Raw genomic sequence first — 25,411 nt, forward strand, 5'->3', positions numbered from 1 at the left:
GATGACTGTTACATCAAAAAAGGAGGAGGAAGAGGATGAAACTGGATATCTGGGCCCGGTTTCCCAAATGCATCTTAAAGCGTCCAATGGTTCTAACGGTGAACTTAACCGTAAGATGGTTTTGAGAAACCGTTCTCTGATTAACACTAGTAAGTACTGTCTTAAAAACTGAGGCACAAACTCTGCAGTTGTTGAACTGATGTTTGTTGTTAAAGGGGAAATCTGCAATTGTTACATCCATATTGTGACTTTTAAATTATTTATTTATCGCCAGTGATTCTTGAAGAATATAACACATGCCTCATGAACTTAGTTCAACTGTTATACCCCATCAGAACCCCAAATAAGCTTTTTTTACTCTAATATTTAGAAACAATGTAAATCAACACTGTTTAGCCTCAACATGGTTAAAACTATAATGTTGATATCATGGATGGTCAGTCCTCGCATCCATAGGTCTGTCTGTCTGTAGTTACATTTCTCCAACCCTATAATCATCTTATTACCAAAACAGTGGTGGAATGACAGATTTGTTAATGTTTGAACTGCAGATTGCAGGGTTGTTGTTTTTTAAACAGCAACAAAATGGCTGCCCAGAGACTTGGTTTGGTAAACAGCTGAGGGATGGGGGAAGGAGAAGTGTAACCACTCTCAAATTCATAGAGACCTCTATTGTAGAAACAGTAACCCAACACCTAGCGACCTCGTCAAGAAGTTCAGACATCTTGGCGTAACATTTATAAGGTTTTGGCTTGACAGTCGCTGGACCCAGGTTTGAGTTCAGCTCTGGGCTACCCCCTGAATTCACTACACTGTGAATACAAAGACTGGTCATCCATGATGCCATAATGATAGTTTAACCAGGTTTCTAGGCTATATAGTATATTCTAGAATCCATCGATGATGTCATAATGATTGTTTAACCAGGATTCTAGGCTGTATAGTATATTCTAGAATCCATCCATGATGTCATAATGATAGTTTAACCAGGTTTCTAGGATATATAGTATATTCTACATTTACATTTACATTTAAGTCATTTAGCAGATTCTAGAATTGCCAGTGAAGATTTCCTGTGTGGGTCAAGTTATTAGAGCTGTTGACAAGTCATTGTATAATATTCAGCCAATTTATTTTCATGCCATTACATCAATGTGGCCCAACCAGAAGAGAGAGAACTCTTCCTGAACCACCTCCTCCTGCTGGCCTTCATAAATTCTGACGTTGCTGGTAATAGGCTACACAAGCAGTCAGCAACCTACATTTAGAGTGCAAATTTATCTTACCATTTATACTGATTTGCATGCCAGTTATGATTTTAATATTCACATTTTTATGGAACAGTTTAATTTCATTGATAATAGTATCACAAAATCATTGTCTGTGATTAATCTACATTCTATCTAAATGAAAATTTACAAATCTAAAATGAACTTTTATTGCCATTGCCAACTATGTAAAAAATTGCCTACATAAAGCCAACAAAGAAAAACATTGCAAATAAATATCCTGTAAATCACATGGCCTGTCTACAACGAACTTGATACATTGTTTAAAATAATTCTGAGCTCTCGGTTTCCCGCGCCAGTGAGTTCGGGACAGACACAGTTTTTCCCTTTCGTGCCGAGTGGTTATCGAAAGGGCAGGAGCTGGAAATGGTTTTCAAATACTTTGAAGAACTATTCTCATTTGCAAATGATTTTGAGTAGACTTTGTTTACTTTCTGTTTGAGGTGAAGGAAAATGTATTTGAGAAGCTCCACAACTCATTAGTGGTGGTGAGTTAAGACAATGAGTAATACTATCAGACATCCACAAATGGGCACATTTATAGGCCTACATTTGCGCAAAAGCCAGGTAGACTAATCCTACTTCTATATGCGTAGTAGGTCTATGTTGTTGTTAGCTGAAGTTATGGGTCCTACAGTAGGTCTATGTTGTTGTTAGGTGAAGTTATGGGTCCTACAGTAGGTCTATGTTGTTAGGTGAAGTTATGGGTCCTAGAGTAGGTCTATATTGTTGTTAGGTGAAGTTATGGGTCCTACAGTAGGTCTATGTTGTTGTTAGGTGAAGTTATAGGGTCCTACAGTAGGTCTATGTTAGGTGAAGTTATGGGTCCTACTGTAGATCTATGTTGTTAGGTGAAGTTTTGTGCCAATTTGGCAAACACTTAGTGTACAAACCCTCATTGTCAGGCTGATGGATAAGCTAGCCAAAGAGCATTTTACTGGTTGGAGTGTTTAAAAAAAAGTATAAAGCAGTTGATTTGTGACAATAACACAAACATTATATTAGGCAGGACATTCAAACGAGCCTTACAATTATAATCCAAAGTGGTGTGAAATGCACTCATAAACAACCTGGAAATGGAGGTTACTCCCCAGAGTTTTTCCCCATTCACATTCAGTATACATTGTGAAAAACTAAAATCTTTGCTCACCATTTTTTCTCCAGGCAGATATACTACATCCATAGCTAGCGGTTTCCTCATTAGCAGGGAGGAGTTTCTACAACCAAATTGAGTGTGCATCGCCCTCGTGCCGTAATTTTAGCAAACACCGAAATTGTCCTATATTGGAGACCAAAAGTAATCTGGTACATTGCTGAGGGTTTTCCACAACTTGAATAACTCAATCATCGATGTTACTACTAATTGTTCATTTGAACTTTTACAGTTGTGGGCCTTTAACCATCTGTCTGACTTTGTTGTTCACGCAGGAGAGAGACGTGACTATTGTAGATCCTCTGGGGAGCTTCAACAACATCATGATGCTGACGAGGCAGAGAAGAGTCTCTCCACATCAGAACACCTCAAGAAACACCACCAGAGACCCACAGGGAAGAGAACACACCGCTGCTCTGTTTGTGGGAAGAGATTCACCTCCTCATCAGGCATTAAAATTCATCAGACAATCCACACAGGAGAGAAATCTTATAGCTGTGAAGAAAATGTCAAGAGTTTTGTTACATCTAGCAGTCTGACTATACACCAGAGTACAAACACAGGAGAGAAACCTTATAGATGTGCTCAATGTGGGAAGAGTTTTACTAGTCTAGCTATCTAACTTATACACCAGAGAAAACACACATAGGAGAGAAATCTAATAGCTGTGAGGCTACACCAGAGATTATCTGATCAAATACCTCTGATCAAACATCAGAAAATACATACATGAAGGAGTTGTTTCATGATATCAATGAATTAATGTCACAATGTAGAATAGTTAAACATTGTACTGGGAGTATTTTAATAATGTCACAATGTCGATTCGTAATCATTTGCCCCTGTTCTATTGATTTCAACATGATATGGATATTAGCCTCAGGGAAAAATCCAGGCTCTGAATTGACGAGTTATTATTTATGTGATTTAACAAAAAGTGACTAACAAAAAAGAGATGTGTTGGCGACCCACTTGAATCAAAATGTAGAGATCTGTTTTATACAAATTGTCCTCTAACCATGGATGTACACATTATTCCCAGATTCCGTGTGGTTTTTCAGCTGTTAGTTTTAACAAGACGTGCAACCTCTTCTCCCTCCTCTCCCACAAATTATTTTTGTTATGAAAAAATAACTGTTGTGTTCCTTTGTTTAGTGACCCCTAAATTTAAATGCATCACTCCAAAATGTAGTTGACTGCCTTCTGCGGGTTGTCCTCTAACCAGCGAGGTAAAAGATATCTCCCATTTCTATGTCTTTTTTTAGTTGTGTTAGTTTCAACAGCACATACAACCTGATTTCGCCCCTGATTGATATCAGTGATTTATTGCTACTTGTCAAAACAACAGTGTTTCTGGTGCTTGTGCAGTTTATAAGATGCTTGTTTAAACAATACAAGTAATATGATTATTGTGGCAGATGTTTGTGTAAATAGCACATGTTATGTTTAGGTTTTCAATTTATCCCAAACTGTTCCTGCATATTGGCTATTGATTTGGACACGTTAAAACTGTGTTTTGACATTGGGGCTATCCCACCTAGCAAAATGTAATTGAAAAGCTGTTGAAAAAAGGACTGCAATCAAATAGTTCATATTTACATTTCATGTAATGATAATGATTTAGTAATGATAATTATTTATGCAACCAACTGACAATTTTTTGGTACAATTATATTGACATTGTTGCACAGCTTTTAGAATGTCAGGGTTCATTCTCAGATGTGCCAACCCAAATGTACGAGAGCATGACATTGGGGACTGGGCCCCGATCCAACAACATACCTATCTAGTGAACCCTGAAAAGAGCGAGAAGCTCTGCCGTGAGGTGAAAAGTTACTACAGATATTGCAGGAGTTTCCTCTTGAAATCAGACATGTCCGTGATAAGGACAACTTGGTTGCTGATTGTATCAAGGGTGGGAAGTCAAAAGGTTTTGCGTTTAGGCAGTGAGTTGCCATGGATCACAATTTATTTTGACTGCACGTTTTTCCTGTATTGGAGATGAGTTTTGTTTGGGCTCGTTCCAAGGGGACGAGAGTTCTAGACGCTAGTGAGTTTTAGGAAGACGAGAGTTCTAGAAGCTAGTGAGTTTTAGGAAGATGAGAGTTCTAGAAACTAGTGGGGGGAAAATGTTTTTTTCTTGTTTTTAATTGTTGACAGCCAGTGGACACCATGTTTATATTGGTGAAGGTGAAGCATTGTAGTTGATTATAATGTGAAATGGAAGTTGTTTTCTGTTGGTGGTAAGCATTTTTCAGCCTGCTGATGACGTGGTAAACACCACCCCCGGCTCTACCAGGGGCTTGAGTTGATCTCCCACAGCTCTGCTTATGTCCTTTTTATGTGGCTTTGCTGTTCCATTTCTTGACTGCCTCTGCAACACATTTAGTCATATTATGTAAAACACTCAAAGTTACGGATGTGGAGCATCTATGGCCTCAGTTTACACCTGGCACCTAAATGTGATTTCTGTCATCTGATCACTCCAAGCTGCATTAGGTTCAGATCTAACAGGATGGGCCTTTGACATCGTCTGGACGCAGTCAGGCCACCAAATATGCATAAGCAATGTAAAGAGATGTGGGAAAAGTAAATTCTTCACAAATTACCTTCATAATATCAAAGACCAAATGTGTGTGCCTGAGGGGAAATTACCTTTCATACAGCCAAAGGGGGTGAGAAATTACACCAATATCAGTGGATAATTTGCACTAATGTAAATAAACATGGATGATGGAACATATTACCTTTTGCTTACGTGATAAACCGCTAAGGGGACATAAATATTTACCATCTAAACCATGTGTGACCTCTCACCTCTCTGGCTGTAGAAGTGTTCTTCCTAACCAGTCCTTCAACAACTCTCTGACTGAGCTCCACCCTCACTGGGTCTTCAGCGGAGAAGAAAGCTGAGGAGGGATGGAAGGATGAATGGATCAGTCAGTCAATAACATGTAGAGCTGCTGTCTGACAAAATCACTATTTTAGTAGTTCATTAAAGTAATTAAGGCTTTATGACTGCTGAATACCAACTATCAATTACTTAGATCATGTTTTTTCAGGTAGAGATATATCCTTGGGACGTCCCTAGCCCATTGAAGTTAACATTTAAAATGGTTACGGTCGGGGTTAGGGTTTAGGGTAGGGATGTCCCAAGGATTCCAGATAGCATTGACCATCGTGCATTATTCTGTCTCTTAAACATAGCAGGTGATGGATTCTGACTTCTGTACTTTTAAATATGATATATCCTTATGTGAAATTGAATGAAACAATAATGTATGTTGATGCTAATGTGATGTACAATATTCCATGATGTTTCTATATGATAACAATAGCGTAATATATTTAATATGCCATATAGTATTTTTTAACAGTTTCACTAATGAATTTTAATTAACTTAATCATTATGACACACCCCTCACTATTGTCATTGGTTGCACTAATTTCACTGTTTGTCTACATAACCTGATTCAAGTATTCATGACATCACCCTGAGGAAGGCACAGTGATGCTGAAACGTTGGTAAAAACACATTAAATTGCTGGGAGTTTATACATGGAGTGTGTGACTTTCTTTATTTTGATAGTTTATTCACCGTTAGTCAGCACCGCCACACAAACTATTTTCTGGGTGTGCGCCAGCTCATGTTTTATAAGGATAGGTAACAACATGCTGATCCCCACGCTGATCCTCAACGAAGGGGCCCCTCAGGAGTGTGTGCTCAGCCCCCTCCTGTACTCCCTGTTCACTCATGACTGCACGACTCCAACACCATTATTAAGTTTGCCGAAGCCACAACAGTGGTAGGCCTGATCACAAACAACGACGAGACAGCCCATCATAATTTGCAAATAAATTCATTAAAAATCCTACAACGTGATTTTCTGGATTTTTTTTCTCATTTTGTCTGTCATAGTTGAAGTGTATCTATGATGAAAATTACAGGCCTCTTTCATCTTTTTAAGTGGGTGAACTTGCACAATTGGTGGCTGACTAAATACTTTTTTGTATATGTATATATATATATATATTTCTTTTTAAATATATATTTTAATGCTTGTAAGACTATTCTTTGACACTTTCTCTTCCTTTCCTAAATTCTTATAGGACAGAACATGGACACAATGCAATTGGGACCAAGAAGACGGTAGAGATATGTTGTAGGACAGCTGCATTTGAAGTGTACATTTAACCTACATAACAGTCAAAACAAACTGAAATCTATTAGCATACAAATGTGTGCTTCTCAGAAATGAATCAAGTCCATGGAATGGATATAGACAAAAATATAATTCAAGGACTATCAGAGGTAGAGAGGCGAGGCAGGGGTGAGGACATCGTACTGCTATTTTGACAGTCCCTGAAGGACAATACAGAAGAGGGATTTGCTCTTATTCCTTCCCTTTCTCTAATGTATTTTGTTATAAAATAAGCAAGTGTAGTAAGATCATTGCTTTACTTTACTAGGACTGGAGACCACAGCAGCGATTCTGCTCTTGCCCAACATCTTCAATGAGGACCCGAGTGGCCTTTATGTCTGTGACAAGGTATGCCTATACACCAATCATATGTTTCTTCATAAACATAAGTGTGCATGCTTATATAAAACTACAGCTGAACATTTGTTATGTTCTTTGTTAATTGTATGTGTATTCATCTTTTCTTACTTTTGCTGACACAGATTTCACCGCTCTTCACTCATTTGCTGCACATCGGCGGAAATTCATTTCACCATGAGAGTGAAATCCCGCTGGCCTTTGACGGGGAGAACATCCACGCCCTCGAAGACGTCCCCATGGAACTTGGGGCTCTGCTATGGCTGGATTTTTTAATTTTTCCCTTAAATTTCCCAAAAATGTCAGAAAAACACTTATGTTGTTAAGTTACTGTGTTCTGGGGAGAAGATAAGTTTGGGTGAAGTTACCAGGGCCGGCCATAAAGATGGCAAACTTCCTAACATAACTAAGTGGATAAGCTAAATCTGTACTTTAGCATCAAGTCTACAATATTGTTAGTTGACCTATGATTCATTTTTAATGTATGTTGTTTTTATTGTACACCATTATTTATATACATGTCATGAAAAGCACTATACAAAGTAAATTTATTATTTATTATGGTCTGACATGTCTGCAGAAATGTTGCAATTTTGTAATGTGTTTTGCTTGGTAAATTGTTTTGTAAATATTAATTCACATTTGTGGTGCCACTAAAAAAAACTAATTATTTAAATCAATATTGTCGATATTGTTATTAAAATATATTTTTTAGAATGGAGGGTGGGTGGACAGGGAGTTTAAAAAAAATGAACCCCAAAAGGTTATTTGAGGAACCATTATAAGGGTTTCTTCAAAGAACTTATAGGGGTTCCCACAAAAGGTTCTTCAAATAACTTTTAGGATACTCCAGGAACCTTTACTCTTTAGAGTGTATATTGATGAACGTCACCTTGTTCGAGAGACATTTACATAGTTATGCACAGCCAAATTTGGGATGACTTTTTTGGGGCGAAATAGCAGCCACAACAGAAAGACAACGCATGATATTGCCCATAATTTGACCTCCTTGGACGTTACGTGCTGAGTGGGTATGACCAAAGTTATTCTGTTTAGCTACACTTTGTAGTACATTTTTACACTATAATAAATGTTTCTGATGACACATCGCCTGTTTTCAAAGGGAGTTGTTGGTTTTTATGGGCAGTCACTTTTTAGCTTTTTGTCTGCAAGTATTTTCTCAACTGCGATACCAACTCCAGTCAGCAGATGGCGATGTGCGTCTTTCAGGTGATTCTGCCACTGTGACGGGATGCTTCTTCAACAGCAAGTCAGCCACCTTGGTTCACTCGAACTTAATGGAAAAAGGTTTAATCAATAAATCTAGCAATTCCTTTCATACTGGGAAGAAAAAATGGGGTACAGGTTTAAAACAATTACAGGTGCACCTTACTATCTTATACTATATCATAAATGGTCTTAACTAGTAAACACAGATTCTAGTTTTCATCCAGTTCACACAGATAGCTGACTCAGCCTCCTGGCTGGTACCTGTTTACACCTCCAAGGTGCCCCCCTCACACAGGAATACACACTCAGAGCCTACGAGGCTTTTCTAAGAACTCCACTTTACGTGTTTCGCTCACATTTTTTAAAAACTACGTTTGAGATGTGGTATCCACTCGGCTCGCTGCCTCTCAGATCAAAGGTGGGTCCATCTGCTCCGTTCCCGAAGTGTGATCTCCCTGAGATCCCATGTTTGAGGGATCCCTCGTGCACGATTTACCCAGGTCGTCAGGAGCGGTCACCAAGTGAAGAATAACATCCCCATCGCCAAATGTGGTTAATTTCTTTAATATCAATTGAGGAGAGACAAACTTATCACACAAGTCAGAGTTATTCTGAAACTAAATCTTTATTCACTTATTAATAAGGGAGCAGGTCAATACAACGCACACATATAAAGTGAATCAATTGAGTCTCTACGATAATGATGGCTGGTCGACGAATCACCCCCAGATGATTCGTTGAGAGCCACAAAAGTACAAAGGTCTTTTACAGCCAAGATGCACCTCTTTCAACCTACATCATGACCAACAACATATGTATAGAATGGGTCACAAGGTTAAGATTTGTATGAAAGACACTTATAATTCTCAGCAGACAGTATCTGCTGTAAAAACAGTACTCTTTGTGTTGAGACCAGGGTCTGGCCCTGGGGTCATCTCTCCCTGGTACCATATAATACAGAAACATTAACTCATGCTCTGGAATGCGGTCTATTTAGGTTTTATCACCCAAAAGACATTGTAAATCTCCTGTCAGTGTTATCTCCCAGAGGCCCATCCCAGTAGAACACACAGACACAATAGAAAGAACCCTCTATTCTGTTGCATAAAACAACCATTTGATGCAATAAAAGTATTATAACATAATCTTGCAATTTTGCTCTGTGTCCACTGAAAGTTGACTAGTAAATAACAACTGGGACCTAAAAGACACCCACCATGAGACCCACTAAATCTGCCAAAGAAGAGGAAAACAAAAGAAAAACCCACCCCAAACTTAAAAAAAGGAAGTAAACCAAAACGATAGCGCAACTAAAGTTGTTGACTCTCCACATCTATCAAGATAACTGGAGCACTGGGTCAGACACTCTTAAATAGCACCTGGGGAGCACAGGTAAAACAACTTCCCAGCAACGAGATGGACAAGCCAGCACAGGTGTAACACATACTGACTAACAAGGTGACACCAATCAGTGCACGCCCTACGTGCTAACGAGCTATACATGCTAAAATCCAACCCTCAAAATATAAATGGAAAAACCAAAGATGAACACCTTAAGAGATTAAGAAAATGCTTACCACCAACAGAAAACAACTTTTATTTCACATTATAATCAACTACAATGCTTCACCAAAATAACATGGTGACTACTGGCTGTCAACAATTAAAAACAAGAAATAAACCAAAAAAATCCCCACTAGCTTCTAGAACTCTCGTCCTCATCTCCAAAACGGAAAAACGTGCAGCCAAAATAAGATCCATCTCAACTCACTGGCTAAACACAAAACTTTTTGACTGCCCAACCTTCAGTACATCAGAAACTAAGTTGTCCTCACCATGGCCACAAGCACCAAAAACGCTGTTGTTTTGACAAGTAGCAATAAATCACTGATATCGATTGGAGGGGAAAATCAGGTTGTATGTGCTGTTGAAAAGAACACAACTAAAAAAAGACATGGAAATGGGAGACATATTTTACCTCACTGGTTAGGGGACAACCTGCAGAAGACAATCAGCTACATTTGGGAGTGATGCACTTAAATGTAGGGGTCACTAAACAAAGGAACGCAACACTTATTTGTCATCACTCATCGATATGATGCTAAAGTCATTCGTGCGAGAGCGAGATGAGGTTGCACGTCCTGTTAAAACTAACTGCTCAAAAACCACACGGAATCTGGGAATAATGTGTATGTATATATCCCTGGTTAGAGGACAATTTGTAGAAAACAGCTAGCTACATTTTGAAGTGTTGCATTTTGATTCAAGTGGTTCACCAACATGGTAAGTGTAACACAACTCCTTTTTTGTTAAATCACATAAATAGCTTTTCAATTCAGAGCCTGGATTTTTCCCAAGGCTAATATCCATATCATGCTGAAATCAATTGAACAGGGGACAAACGTTTAGGGTTCTACAAACATTTAGGGTTAAAAACATTCTACATTGTGACATCATTTCATTGATATCACGAAATAACTATCATGATACAACTCCTTCATGTATTTTCTGATGTTTGATCAGAGATCTTTTATCAGAGTATCTCTTGTCACACTGATCACAGCTATAAGCTTTCTCTCCTGTGTGTGTTCTCTGGTGCACTGTCAGCTCTCCAGAGTGATCAAATCTCTTCCCACATTGATCACAGCTGTATGTTCTCTCTCCTGTGTGTGTTCTCTGGTGTGATACCAGATGGCCAGATCGGCCAAAACTCTTCCCACATTGATCACAGCTATAAGGTTTCTCTCCTGTGTGTATTCTCTGGTGCACTGTCAGCTCTCCAGATCCAAAAAAACTCTTCCCACATTGACCACAGCTATAAGGTTTCTCTCCTGTATGTGTGTTCTCTGGTGTAGAGTCAGATTGCCAGATGTTGTAAAACTCTTCCCACATTGATCACAGCTATAAGGTTTCTCTCCTGTATGTGTTCTCTGGTGTAGAGTCAGAGAGCCAGATGTAGTACATCTCTTTCCACATTGATCACAGCTAAAAGGTTTCTCTCCTGTGTGAGTTCTCTGGTGCACTGTCAGCTCTCCAGGTCGACCAAAACTCTTCCCACATTGATCACAGCTATAAGATTTCTTGCCTGTGTGTATTCTCTGGTGTTGCATCAGATGGCAAGATTGACCAAAACTCTTCCCACAATGCCCACATTTATAAGGTTTCTCTCCTGTGTGTGTTCTCTGGTGTTGAGTCAGAGTGCTAGATGCAGCAAAACTCTTCCCACATTGACCACAGCTATACAATTTCTCTCCTGTGTGTGTTCTCTGGTGCACTGTCAGCTCTCCAGATCTACCAAAACTCTTCCCACATTGAACACAGATATGAGGTTTCTCTCCTGTGTGAGTTCTCTGGTGTCGTGACAGATGGCAAGATTGGCCAAAACTCTTCCCACATTGAACACAGATATGAGGTTTCTCTCCTGTGTGAGTTCTCTGGTGTCGTGACAGATGGCAAGATTGACCAAAACTCTTCCCACATTGATCACAGCTAAAATATTTATCTCCTGTGTGTGTTCTCTGATGAATTTTAATGCCTGACGAGGTGAATCTCTTCCCACAGTCACAGCAGCAGTGAGTTCTCTTTCCTGTGGATCTCTGCAGGTGTTTCTTGAGGTGTTCTGACCTGGAGTGACTCTTCTCTGCCTCTTCAGCATCATGAGGTTGTTGAGGCTCCCCAGAGGATCCACGATAGACACGTATCTCTCCTGTGTGAACAACAAAGTCAGAGAGATGATTAAAGGCCCACAACAGCGGTAATCCACTATAAAAGATGATGCCCACAGCGTAGCCATGATGTTGTACAACAAATGACGTCTGTAATGAATATTAAAATGATTTGACAATTGTCTTAAAATGAGCAACAAGTGATATTTTGTCTTGTTTTCACATTAGTAGTAACATCGGTGATTGTAGGCTAGAAATAAGTTATTCATGTTGTTGAAACCCTAAGTAGTGTGCCAGACAACTTTTGGTCTCTCTTTATGTGTTTGCTAAAATTGCAGCACGAGGGCAATTTGATTGCAGAAACTCCTCTCTGCTAATGAGGAAATCGATAGTTATGGATGAAGTAGATCTTCCTGGAGCAAAAATGGTGAGCAAGATTTTAGTTTTTCACAATGTAATCTGAATGTGAATGGATGGGAAAACTCCAGTACACGTGGCCAGGCTTTAGGCATTGTTTCAGGCTTCTATTCTGAAAAATGTGAGAGATACACCACTATAAGTAAGTGGATATTGGAAAATTACCAGACCTGTTCAGTGAGCGTGGCCGACACAGTGCACTTTTTGTTTTTCATTTTCTAATGACGGAGAAATTGTCCGGTTGAAATATTATGAATATTTATGACAAAAACATGCTGAGGATTGAATATAAACATTGTTTGACATGTTTCTCTGAACCTTAATGATGGTTTTGGGATTTTTCGTCAGTCTTGTGGTCGCGCTTTGAGACAATGAATTTCTGGACAAAACGAGCTGACAAAATGGATGTTTCTGGATATAAAGAGGGACTTTATTGAACAAAACAAACATTTATTGTGCAACTAGGAGTCTTTTCAGTGACACTATATGAAGATCATCAAAGGTAAGGAATTCATTTTATTGTTATTTCTGACTTTTGTGACGAATCCACCTGGCTGCTAACTGTATTTGTTTTTGTAGCTGAGCGCTATCCTCAGATCATCGCTTTCGCCGTGAAGCCTTTTTGAAATCTGACACAGCGGTTGCATTAAGAAGAAGTTAATCTTTAAGCCTATGTATAACACATGTATGTTTTCTGAATTTATATCATGAGTATTTATGTTTTGTTGAATGTCACCCAGTGCATTTTTTGGGAGAAAGTTGATTACTGAACATAACGCGCCTAACCAAAATTAGTTTTTTTGGATATAAAGAGGAACTTTATCGAACAAAACAAACATTTATTGTGTAACAGGGACTCTTGTGAGTGCCACCAGATGAAGATCATCAAAGGTAAGTGATTCATTGTATTGCTATTTCTGACGTTTGTGTTGCACCTGCCTGGTTGAATTTTTTTTTTCATGTGTTTTGTATGCGGGCACTGTCCTCAGATCATCGCATGGTGTGCTTTTGCCGTAAAGCCTTTTTGAAATCTTACACAGCGGCTGGATTAACAAGCAGTTTTATTTTGATGTATAACACATCTTTTCAAGAATGTTAAATATTTGAATATAGTATTTTTTGAATTTCGCGCTCTGCAATTTCACAGGATGTTGGCCAGATGGGACGCTAGCGTCCCACATGCACAAAAGAGGTTAAGAGCAGTTGGAGGCCACGGAAGGAGTGTTATATGGCATTGAAGCTCATCTGGAGGTTTGTTAACCTCTCTATGGTAGGGGGCAGTATTTTGGCATCCGGATGAAAAGCGTGCCCAGAGTAAACAGCCTGTCACTCAGGCCCAGAAGATAGGATATGCATATAATTGGTAGATTTGGATAGAAAACACTTTAAAATAATGTCTGTGAGTATAACAGAACTCATATGGCAGGTGAAAACCTGAGAAAAATCCATCCAGGAAGTGGGATTTCTGAAGTTTGTAGTTTTCAATTGAATGTCTACACAGTATCCGATGGCTGTGGGGTCAGATAGCACTTCCTATGGCTTCCACTAGATGTCAACAGTCTTTAGAAATGGTTTCAGGCTTGTATTGTGAAACATGAGAGAATAAAACCACTCAGATTAAGTGGTCTATCTGATGGCCCAGAGTTGTTTATTGCGCGTGGCCGAGAGCACGCCGTGTGTTATTTTTCCTTTCTATTGACAACGCTATTGTCCGGTTGAAATATTATTGTATATTTATGCTAAAAAGGATTGATTATAGACATCGTTTGACATGTTTCTAAGAACTTTACCTATTTTATTTGGACTTTTCATCTGACTGTTGTGTGCGCCCTGGAGCTAGTTGATAACTGAACAAAACGCGCAAACCAAATGGAGGTTTTTGGACATAAAGAAGAACTTTATTGAACAAAACAAACATTTATTGTGTAACTGGGAGTCCTGTGAGTGCAACCATATGAAAATCATTAAAGGTAAGTGATTCATTTTATTGCTAATTCTGACTTTTGTTGACTCATCCACTTGGCTGGTAACTGTATGTAATGTTTTGCTAGCGGAGTGCTGTACTCAGAAAATCGCATGGTATGCTTTCGCCGGAGATCCTTTTTGAAATCTGACACGGCCTATGTATAACATTTGTATCTTTCGCGCTCTGCAATTTCACTGGATGTTGGCCATGTGGGACGCTGCATCCCAACTACCCCAGAGAGGTTAACACAGTGTCCAAAGAAGGGCCAGATGTATACAGAATGGTGTCGTCTGCATAGAGGTGGATTAAGGAATCACCCGCAGCAAGAGCAACATCGTTGATATATACAGAGAAAAGAGTCGGCCCGAGAATTGAACCCTGTGGTACCCCCATAGAGACTGCCAGAGGTCCGGACAACAGGCCAGGTCGATGAAGACGGCTGCACAGTACTGTCTTTTATCGATGGCGGTTATGATTTCGTTTAGTACCTTGAGCGTGGCTGAGGTGCGCCCATGACCAGCTCGAAAACCGGATTGCACAGGGGAGAAGGTACGATAGGATTTGAAATGGTCAGTTATCTGTTTATTAACTTCTCTAGGGTTGGGGGCAGTATTTTGACATCCGGATGAAAAGTAAACTCCCTGTTACTCAGGCCCAGAAGCTAGGAAGCTAGGATATGCATATAAAACACTAACGTTTCCAAAACTGTTAAAATAATGTCTGTGAGTATAACATAACTCATATAGCAAGGCGAAAATCTGAGAAAAATCCAATCAGGAAGTGTGAAATCTGAGGTTTGTAATTTTTTAAGTGATTGCCTATCCAATATGCTGTGTCTGTGGGGTCAGATCCAGTAGATGTCAACAGTCTTTAGAAAGTTGTTTGAGGCCTCTATTGTGAAAAATGAGAGAATAAGAGCTCTCAAAGCAAATGGCGGGCTGGAAGGAAATAGTTGGGCATGGCCGTGAAGCGCGACGGTAGTTATTTTTCCTCTGTAATGAAAACGGTATTGTCCGGTTGGAAGATTATTGAAGATTTATGATAAAAAGACTAAGGATTGTTTGTAAACATCATTTGACATGTTTCTACGCACTGTAATGGAACTTTTTTGACTTTTCGTCTGGATTTGAGAGTGCGCGTTGTGCCTTTAGAATACTGAACATAACGCGCCATTTTCAACTGAGGTTTTTGGACATAAAGAGGGACTTTATTAAACAAAACTAACATTTATTGTGTAACATGAAGTCCTGGGAGTGCCATCTGATGAAGATCCTCAAATGGTAATGATGAATTTAATCGCTATTTCTGACTATTGTGAGCCCTCTCATTGGATGGAAAATGGCTGTTGAAAAGGTGACAAGGCGCTGATCTAACATAATCGTATGGTGTGCTATCGCCTTAAAGCCTTTTTGAAATCAGACACAGTGGTTGGATTAGCAAGAAGTTTATCTTTAAAATGGTGTATAATACTTATATGTTTGAGGAATTTTAATTATGGGATTTTTGTTGTTTTGAATTTGGCGCCCTGCAATTTCACTGGCTGTTGGCCAGGTGGGACGCTAGCATCCCACATACACAAGAGAGGTTAACTTGGCTTTCGAAGACTTTAGAAAGGCAGGACAGGATGGATATAGGTCTTTAACAGTTTGGGTCTAGTGTCACCCCCTTTGAAAAGGGGGATGACCACAGAAGCTTTCCAATCTTTAGGAATCTCAGACGACACAAAAGAGAGGTTGAACAGACTAGTAATAGGGGTTGCAACAATGGCGGCGGATATTTTTAGAAAGAGAGGGTCCAGATTGTCTAGCCCAGCTGATTTGTACAGGTCCAGGTTTTACAGCTCTTTCAGAACATCAGCTATCTGGATTTGTGTGAAGGAGAAGCTTGGGCAAGTAGCTGCAGGTGGTGCAAAGCTGTTGGCCAGGGTTAGGGTAGCCAGGAAGAAAGCATGGCCAGCTGTAGAGAAAAGCTTATTGAAATTCTCAATTATCGTGGATTTATCGGTGGCTACAGTGTTTCCAAGCCTCAGTGCAGTGGGCAGCTGGGAGGAGGTGCTTTTATTCTCCATGGACTTTACAGTGTCCCAAAACTTTTTGGAGTTTGAGCTACAGGATGCAAATTTCTTTTTGAAAAAGCTAGCCTTTGCTTTCCTAACTGACTGTGTGTATTGGTTCCCGACTTCTCTGAAAAATTGCATATCGCGGGGACTATTCGATGCTAGTGCAGTACGCTACAGGATGTTTTTGTGCTGGTCGAGGGCAGTCAGATCTGGAGTGAACCAAGGACAGTATATTTTCTTAGTTCTAAATTTTGAAAGGGACATGCTTATTTAAGATGGTGAGGAAATGACATTTAAAGAACAACCAGGTATCCTCGACTGATGGGATGAGGTCAATATTCTTCCAGGATACCCGGGCCAGGTCGATTAAAAAGGCCTGCTCGCAGAAGTGTTTTATGGAGCGTTTGACAGTGATGAGGGGTGGTCGCTTGACTGCGAACCCATAACAGATGCAGGCAATGTGGCAGTGATCGCTGAGATCCTGATTGAAAACAGCAGAGGTATATTTGGAGGGCAAGTTGGTCAGGATAATATCTATAAGGGTGCAAATGTTTACGGATTTAGGGTTGTACCTGATGGGTTCCTTCATAATCTGTGTGAGATTGAGGGCATCTAGCTTGGATTGTAGGACGGCCGGGGTGTTAACCTCTCTCGGTAGCGGGATGAAATTCGACAACATAAGGTGATCGCTACATAAATAGTCATATTAAACATTCATGAAAATACAAGTGTCTCACATGTTTCGAAAGCCTAGAATCTTGCTAATCCAACCTCGTTGTCAGATTTAAAAAAGGATTTACTGCGAAAGAATACAATGCGATTATATGAGGATAGAGCCTAATAAAAAACAACTATAAAATAAATTGTTTACCTTTGACGATCTTCCTCTGTTTGCAATCCCAATGCTCATTGTTACACAATGAATGGTCTTTTGTTTGATAAAATCCTTTTTTATAGCCTAACACGAAACATTTTGTGAACCGCTTGTGTCATGAATTCCGTCTCATTCCATTTTTGACGACACATTCGAGGTAAATACACACACAAAACGTGACTTTTCCAGTCATGTTTGGTTTCATTGCAATCAACTGGTTTGTTTGTAACACAACCAAACCTGATGGGTCATTTCGCGGGACGTATTGACTGAAAGAAACCGATTTGAAGACAACAAGTAATGACATCATTGTGCACCAATGATTTGCCTGCTGTTTCGTTGATTGACTGTATTTTAACCGAATGACCACTGATCGTCTTCAAATCTAGCTGGGTAGATAGCCAATGAGCTGAGGTAAACGGCAATATGTCATGTTTATGTGTTGGAAGACCAACCCATGTAGTAAACTCCGGCGTAAAGAGGTTCATTCGCCATTGACGATTCATACCGGAAGGAGCAACGCATGTTGCGCACAGCATTGTTTTAGTAAAGCGCATATTCAGCTGTTTATATATCAATCAGTATAGCAACTAAGTCAGGAAAAGCTAAATCTAAGTCTAGATATACAGATGTACACACAATTTTAGGAGAAATTGATCGAGGACGATTCATTTAGCGATTCCCAAATGGAGAAATATTTTTTGAACGGAGAGGACATCGTTTTGGACTGGTAAGTTCTTCTCATGCTAATGCCGTTGTTTGAAATTAATAATATAAAATATTATTTGTGAAATGAAATAGCTTATTTGAGGCTGTTGAGGGGAGGGCAGGCCCACAACAATGGCCAAAGTGAAATGGAGACAGAAGATACAGCTGGTCTGTTGTAATATAATAAAGACAGTAGATCTAGCTGAAATGTCACAACATAAACGAGACAGTAGATCTAGCAGGTCTATAATAATATATTCAACCTTATGTTCCCTGTACTCTATATATATATCTGTGTATTATACCTGTTGATACAGGGCTCATATGTGAAATTATTCTAACTGAACATTTTCTTTCACAGTGACACTGACCCCGAATGGCAGCCCCCAGTGCCAAGGTGTCCATTCCCCACTGAAGCTGGTTCATCCAGCTCCTGCCACAAGTGGTGTTCATCTGCCCAAATGTATTTCTGCAGGCATGGATGTGCTGTGGCACCTGGAATCAGCAGCATAATATTGTGTAGAGGACTGAGGGTCTTCCAAATATTGAAAGTGTTATTTTGTAAATGTATATATATATTTTTAATGTTTTTTCTCCATTTTTTGGGGTGGGGGGGGTGTTAGAATACCATTTTGGTATTTTGTATATAGTTATTCCATTCAAAATGTATAACTTCACCAATCTGGCCACATTTGGGCTACTTGTGTGGGACACCTGGGTGACTTCAAGATAAATGTCATGTAAGCACACTCATTTTGGAAGTTATCATTCTGAAACGTTGCACAAGTACTGTTGCCCTGTTATGTTTTTCACTGAAATTGTCCCCATCATCCTATCTGAATGTTTGTTTTATCTTGTTCATTTTAAAGATGATGATACAACAATAAAAATAAAAAACGTATGTTTTTTTTTCATTGTATTATCTAAACCAGATCTATTGTTTTATATTATCCTACAGTCAATTCACATTTACACAAACTTCAGAGTGTTTTCTTTCAAATGGTACCAAGAATATGCATATCCTTAGCTACAGGCAGTTAGATTTGGGTATGTCTTCAGGCGGAAATTGAAAAAGTAGGGGGGTTAAGTAACTAAATGTTTTCTGGTAGGGTCCACTACATCATAGGCCCTGTCCGGGGGAATCATAGGCCCTGTCCGGGGGAATCATAGGCCCTGTCCGGGGGATTCATAGGCCCTGTCCGGGGGATTCATAGGCCCTGTCCGGGGGAATCATAGGCCCTGTCCGGGGGAATCATAGGCCCTGTCCGGGGGATTCATAGGCCCTGTCCGGGGGAATCATAGGCCCTGTCCGGGGGATTCATAGGCCCTGTCCGGGGGAATCATAGGCCATGTCCGGGGGAATCATAGGCCCTGTCTGGGGGAATCATAGGACATGGCTACAGTGTCTCCATACGCCTCGTATCTCAGCCTCCAGTATTTATGCTGCAAAGGTTTGTGTCAGAGGGCTAGGGTGAATCTGTTATATCTGGAGTATTTCTCCTGTCTCATGCACCCTCTAATTCTCTCTCCCTCTCCCTCCCCTCCCAGAGGACCTGAGCCCTGGAACCATGCCTCAGGACTTCCTGGCCTGATGACAACAACCTCTCCCTCAATGTGAGCAAGACAAAGGGGCTGATCATGGACTTTAGGAAAAGGAGGGCCGAACAGGCCCCCATTAACATCGACAGGGCTGAAGTGGAGTGAGTAAAGAGTTCCAAGTTCCTTGGTGTCCACATCACCAACAAACTATCATGGTCGAAACACACCAACACAGTTGTGAAGAGGGCACGACAAAACCTTTCCCCCTCAGGAGACTGACAATATTTAGCATGGATTCCCAGATCCTCAAAAAGTTCTACAGCTGCACCATCGAAGCATCCTGAGAGGTTGTATAACCGCCTGGTACGGCAACTGCCGGGCATCTGGCCATAAGGCGCTACAGAGTGTAGTGCATACGGCCCAGTACATCACTGGGGCAAAGCTTCCTGACATCAAGGACCTATATATTAAGCGTTGTCACAGGAAGGGCCAAAAAATAGTCAAAGAGCCCCCCACTCCCCCAGTGTTTTTACACTGCTGCTACTCACTGTTAATTATAAATGCAAAGTCACTTTACAAATGACCTCAACTAACCTGTACCCCCGCACATTGACTCGGTACCGGTACCCCATTTATATAGCCTTGTTATTGTTATGTAATTGTCTTGTGTTACTTATGGATTTATTACATTTTTTGACTTTAGTTTACTTAGGAAACAATTTCTTAACTCTATTTCTTGACCTGCATTGTTGGTTTTGAGCTTGTAAGTAAGACCTTCACGGTAAGGTCCACAGCGGTTGTATTTGCCGCATGTGACAAATAAAATTTGATTTGATTTGGCTTGGTTTTTGCCCTGGCATGCACTGTCAACTGTGGGGCCTTATATAGACAGGTGTGTGCCTTTCCAAATCATGTCAAATCAATTGAATTTACCATAGCTGTACTACAATGAAGTTGTAGAAACAGCTCTAGGATGATCAATGGAACAGGATGCACCTGAGCTCAATTTGAGACTCATTGCAAAGGGGAAGAATCATTGTAAATAAGATGTTTCCGTTTTTTAAATTTGTAAATAATTTGCTAAAATGTATAAACCCAATATTCACTTTGTGATCATAGGGTATTGTGTGTAGATTGAGGGAAAATATTAACGTAATCGATTTTAGAATAAGGTTGTTAGGTTATAGCATGTGAAAAGTAGTGGTTATAGCATGTCTGGTAGAGTAGTGGTTATAGCGTTTGCCCCCCAAACCAGAGTTTGAGAGTTCAAATCTGAGAAGAGATTTTTTTGGTTTGTCATTCTGGGGTATTTCTGATGTTGCCTTTTGTTGGCATGAAAGAGCTAACTTGAGGTTTGTTGGGGGGTAGGGGGTAGTTCCCATCAAATAGAAGGACTGAAGTGACACCTTGTATAGAATGTCCTTTTAATAGAGTTGTGATAACATACTATGTCGTGGAGTAACATTATATTATCCTTGTCTGCAAAAGCCAACTTTGACCTGGGGGCATGCTTTGTAGACCATTCAAAAGCGTTCCGATACCTTGTCCCCAAGAAAAACCCCACGTGTTATGATAGCTTATAGACAGTAGTAGGCAAATGAAGGGACAAAGTTCCAATATTAAGATTTTGGAATAACATTTCTAGGGTTTATTTGTTGGTAATTGGAAACACGCCTCTTTCGAATTTTGTCCCCCGTTCCTAAACACATCCATCCTATAGTGTAGGTTTTGAAGATTCATAATCTCTGTTTGTAGTCATCAAAAGAAGATTGAGGAACGGTTGGTGGACCCAAGAAGTACAAGCCCCCACACCATTCTCTAACCTCTGAAATGTTGTCTTTAATGTGTGCATTTTGAAGTACCTTTAACATGTAGTCTCTGTCTGTCTGGTAGAGTAGTGGTTATGGCATTTGCTCCCCAAACCAGACTTTGAGAGTTCAAATCTGAGGAGAGCATTTTTTAGAGGGACATTTTTGATGTTGCCTTTTGTTGTCATGAAAGAGCTAACTTGAGGTATGTACCCCCTAGTTCAAATCCCAGAGAAACAGTTAATGTAGCAACTTCTTTCTTGTTGCCTTTGTGGGTCTGAAAGAGCAAACCAGAGGTATATAGGGGAAAAGGGCCTAGTTCCCATCAAAAAGCAAGAATGAAGTGACACCCTGTTTCAAATGTCATTTCAATAGAGTTGTGATAGCATACTATGCTGTGGAGTAACAATACAAACATACTCTGCAAAAGCCAACTTTTACCTGGGGCCATTCTTTGTAGACCATTCAAAAGTGTTCCTAGTCTTGGTCCCCCTGAAGAAAGCCACATGTTAAGATAGTTCAAAAATAGTTGTTGTAGTACTTATGGTGGTGAATTCCCAAAGGAGAGGTTGTGAGATAAATTCATTTCAAGAGCATGCCAACTTGCTTTTGTTGCCTTGACAGAACAATGTTGAGGTGGGGTTCCGGAAGGACATAGACATTAAGGGAAATTGGATAATAAGATGTTAGGGTACAGCAACTGGTGTTGAGAAAGAGTGCTGATATACAAACAAACCCACTGCTGTCCATATAAAGTTATTCCAGAGAAAACTGATTCAGAATGATCTAGGCAAAGCTGATCGTAGAAAAGTGCTCCTCTGTACGCATTTATGAAATGTCTCAGGCTAAGAATGCTGAACTGGAATCAGTACCCCCCACCCCCCGTCAAAGTAATGTCATTCATTCTACTCACAAACAGATCCTAGTTCAGCACTCCAACTTCAAGCCACCAAGTGAATGTTGGGTATTGGGTGCTAAACGTCTTGAACAGTGGTTGAAAAAGTACCCAATTGTCATGCTTGAGTAAAAGTAAAGATATGTTAATAGAAAATGTATCAAGTAAAAGTGAACCAGTAAAATACGAAGTAAACCTCATTGCTAAAAGATACTTAAGTGTCAGTGGTAAAAGTATAAATTATTTGACCTTCCATATATTAAGCAAACCAGACAGCACAATTATCTTGTATTTTTAATTATGAAATAGCCATGGGAACACTCAGACATAATTTACAAACGAAGCATGTGTTTAGTGAGTCCGCTAGATCAGAGGCAGTAGGGATGTTCTCTTGATAAGTGTGTGAATTGGACCATTTTCCTGTCCGGCTTAGCATTCAAATGCATGAAGTACTTTTGGGTGCCAGGGAAACTGTATGGAGTTAAAAATATATTAATTTCTTTAAAAATGTGGCGAAGTAAAATTGAATGTTGTAAAGAAACAGAAAGAGTAAAAGTACAGATACAAAAAAAACACAGATATAAACAACATGTAGTGGAGTAGTTTAAATACATTTTTGTTAAGTCATTTACACCACTGGACTTGAAAGGAACACCGGTACCCCATGTATATAGCCTTGCTATTTTTATTTTACTGCTGATCTTTAATTATTTGTTACTTTTATTTCTTATTTTTTACTTAACACATTTTTCTTACAACTAAATTGTTGGTTAAGGGCTTCATTTCAGCATTTCACTGTAAGGTCTACACATGTAGTATTCGGCGCATGTGACAAATACAATTTGATTTGTTACACATGAAAAACATGTGAACCTGGTGTGACATTATTTAAGCTGTGCTGACACCTAGTAGACCTCAAGAAGACCTACACTACACACATATATATACACACACACTTGAACCTTAACACAGATGGGATGCTTTACATAAGTTGCTATTTTTTATTAGACACTAATATATATGTCCAATAAACAGACGTTCAAAAGTCGGAATGTAAAGCAAAAACGACTGGAAAGTTATTCAAAAGCAGGTGTAGTGAATCAAGCATCTTGGGGTTACCTGAAATAGGTCAAAGTATATATTTTAAATGTTCTAATTTATTTTATCATTATTTAACTAGGCAAGATGAACTCAACAACATCGACATATATAGCAGGTAACTTGTGTCTTTGGGCAAAAGGATTAACACAGAGAGAACTTGGCAAAATACAATGCATGTTTCTGTAGTACGAGTAGGTATATACAGTATCATCGGTAACAATTGTGTACAAGCCACCTAGCTAATAAAACACTGGGGCTTGCGGTCATTAGTTACATTTCAACCACAGCGATTCCCCAATTGAGGCGCAACAGAGTTCACCCGCAAATGCAGGAACACCGGAAATAATAACTAAACCAACGAATGAGAAATGGTGGAGGCTACTAGAACGAAGATACATTTTTTCCGAATAAACGTGGTGAATGAAAAACGTAATTACATAGCTCACTACCTACCCGGTATCTCATTCTACTGTTATACGACTCTGTATGCGTTGCTTGTTGGCAACCTTGTTATTTACGAAGTTTTTGGAACGGATTCCTGTTGGAACGTTCCACAAATTATACCCACCCTTATATTTTGGGTTCTGATGGGGTACGACAGTTGAACTATGCTCATGAGGCATTTATAAGTGAATTCTTCAAGAAACAGATGGGTGCATATCATTAATGTATAAGTCCCAAACTGCTGATTGCCCCTTTAAGACTACATATTGGGCTAAACTAATGGGAGATCTTGAGAACTACAGTAGTTCAGGCATTGTCAATGGATGCATTTGATAAATTGTTAACGTTTTGTTGATGGTCCACTCTTGCTGTTCTACACGTTACAGTGTAGCTTCAGCCATTCCTACAGAACAACATTAAAGTGTAGAACCCCTTTACTGCATATTGGTTCAACGACTGCAGAGACGGTACTTACTGGTGTTAAACAGATCTCCAACCTCCTCCTCTTCCTCCAATGTGACAGTCATCTTCCCCTCCTCCTCTTTCACTCCTAAAACTGCATCATCCTCTTCTTTTACAGTAACATCCTCCTCCTCTTTCACTCTGAACGCGTCTTCCTCTTCTTTCACTGAAACGTCTTTCTCTTCTTCTTTCACGGTAACAGCCTCACCCTCTACTTGTTTTTGAATTGTAACATCCTTCTCTTCGTCCTCCTCTTTCACGGGGGCTTCTTTCTCCGTCCAGCAGACCTCCTCTTCTTTAGCAGAAGGAGAGTAGCTAAGTGAACTCATGATCGGAGATGTTAGCTAGCTAGCATTAGCGACTAGCCTAGTTCTAAGCTAATTTAGCAAACCAGCTAGCTGACAAACAACGTAAATATATAATTAAATGGGTCAACAAGTACATCCGACAGAAGTGTGTTTAATACACAGCAACTAATATACACCAAAAACAGTGTAAAGAGCGTGAATGTTGTAGCTACGTCTGACTAGCTGTTGTTGTTGAAGGAGCGTCCCGTCCACTAGATTATATGTCACACTGGCAGCGTCGCCTGAACCTAAAAGACGCACATCGCCATCTCCTGACTGGAGTGGGCAACGCAGTAGAGGAACCAAAAGTATCTATTTAATTTATTTCACAAAAGGTTAATAATATTTTAAGTCGTTCAAAGAGAAGCATGTGTTGATTGATTCGTTTTTAATGAGTGAGAATTTAAAACAAACTTTACACCCACTACACATTTGCATTGTGAACCATACTTCTGACATGGATCATTTTGACCCCAGAGGCATATCTTTTATCTTAGCCAAAATGTGGTTTATTCAATTATATGTATTTTTTCATGACTTTGTCAATCAACTTGTTGTTAGTAAATCTTAATCACGGTTTAGTGTTTCTGTTTCAAATGGACTTTTAACAAATTAAAATCCTTTGGAGTTATTTTGACCCCAGCCAAAAGCACCTTTGATAAATAGGACGTTTATTTCAAATCAAAATCGAATCACATTTTTTTGGTCACATACACGTGTTTAACAGATGTTGTTGCGGGTGTAGCAAAATGCTTGTGTTTCTAGCTCTGACAGTGCAGTAATATCTAACAAGTAATTTAACAACATATTCCCAATACACAGAAGTCTATGTATTTGAATCTAGGTTTCTCTGTAGACATGATCCATCCCACCAGAGGGTGGAGGGGCACCTGT

At 39.6% G+C, this 25,411-nt stretch overlaps 1 pseudogene; it reads right to left on the reverse strand.

The window, feature by feature from the left end:
• Positions 1 to 8,838: 8,838 nt before the first annotated feature.
• LOC115122178 (zinc finger protein ZFP2-like) lies at positions 8,839 to 24,722 on the reverse strand (annotated as a pseudogene).
• Between the last annotated feature and the right edge of the window lie 689 nt (positions 24,723 to 25,411).

This window comes from Oncorhynchus nerka, linkage group LG21 (assembly GCF_034236695.1).
Source record: "Oncorhynchus nerka isolate Pitt River linkage group LG21, Oner_Uvic_2.0, whole genome shotgun sequence".
Lineage (NCBI taxonomy): Eukaryota > Metazoa > Chordata > Actinopteri > Salmoniformes > Salmonidae > Oncorhynchus > Oncorhynchus nerka.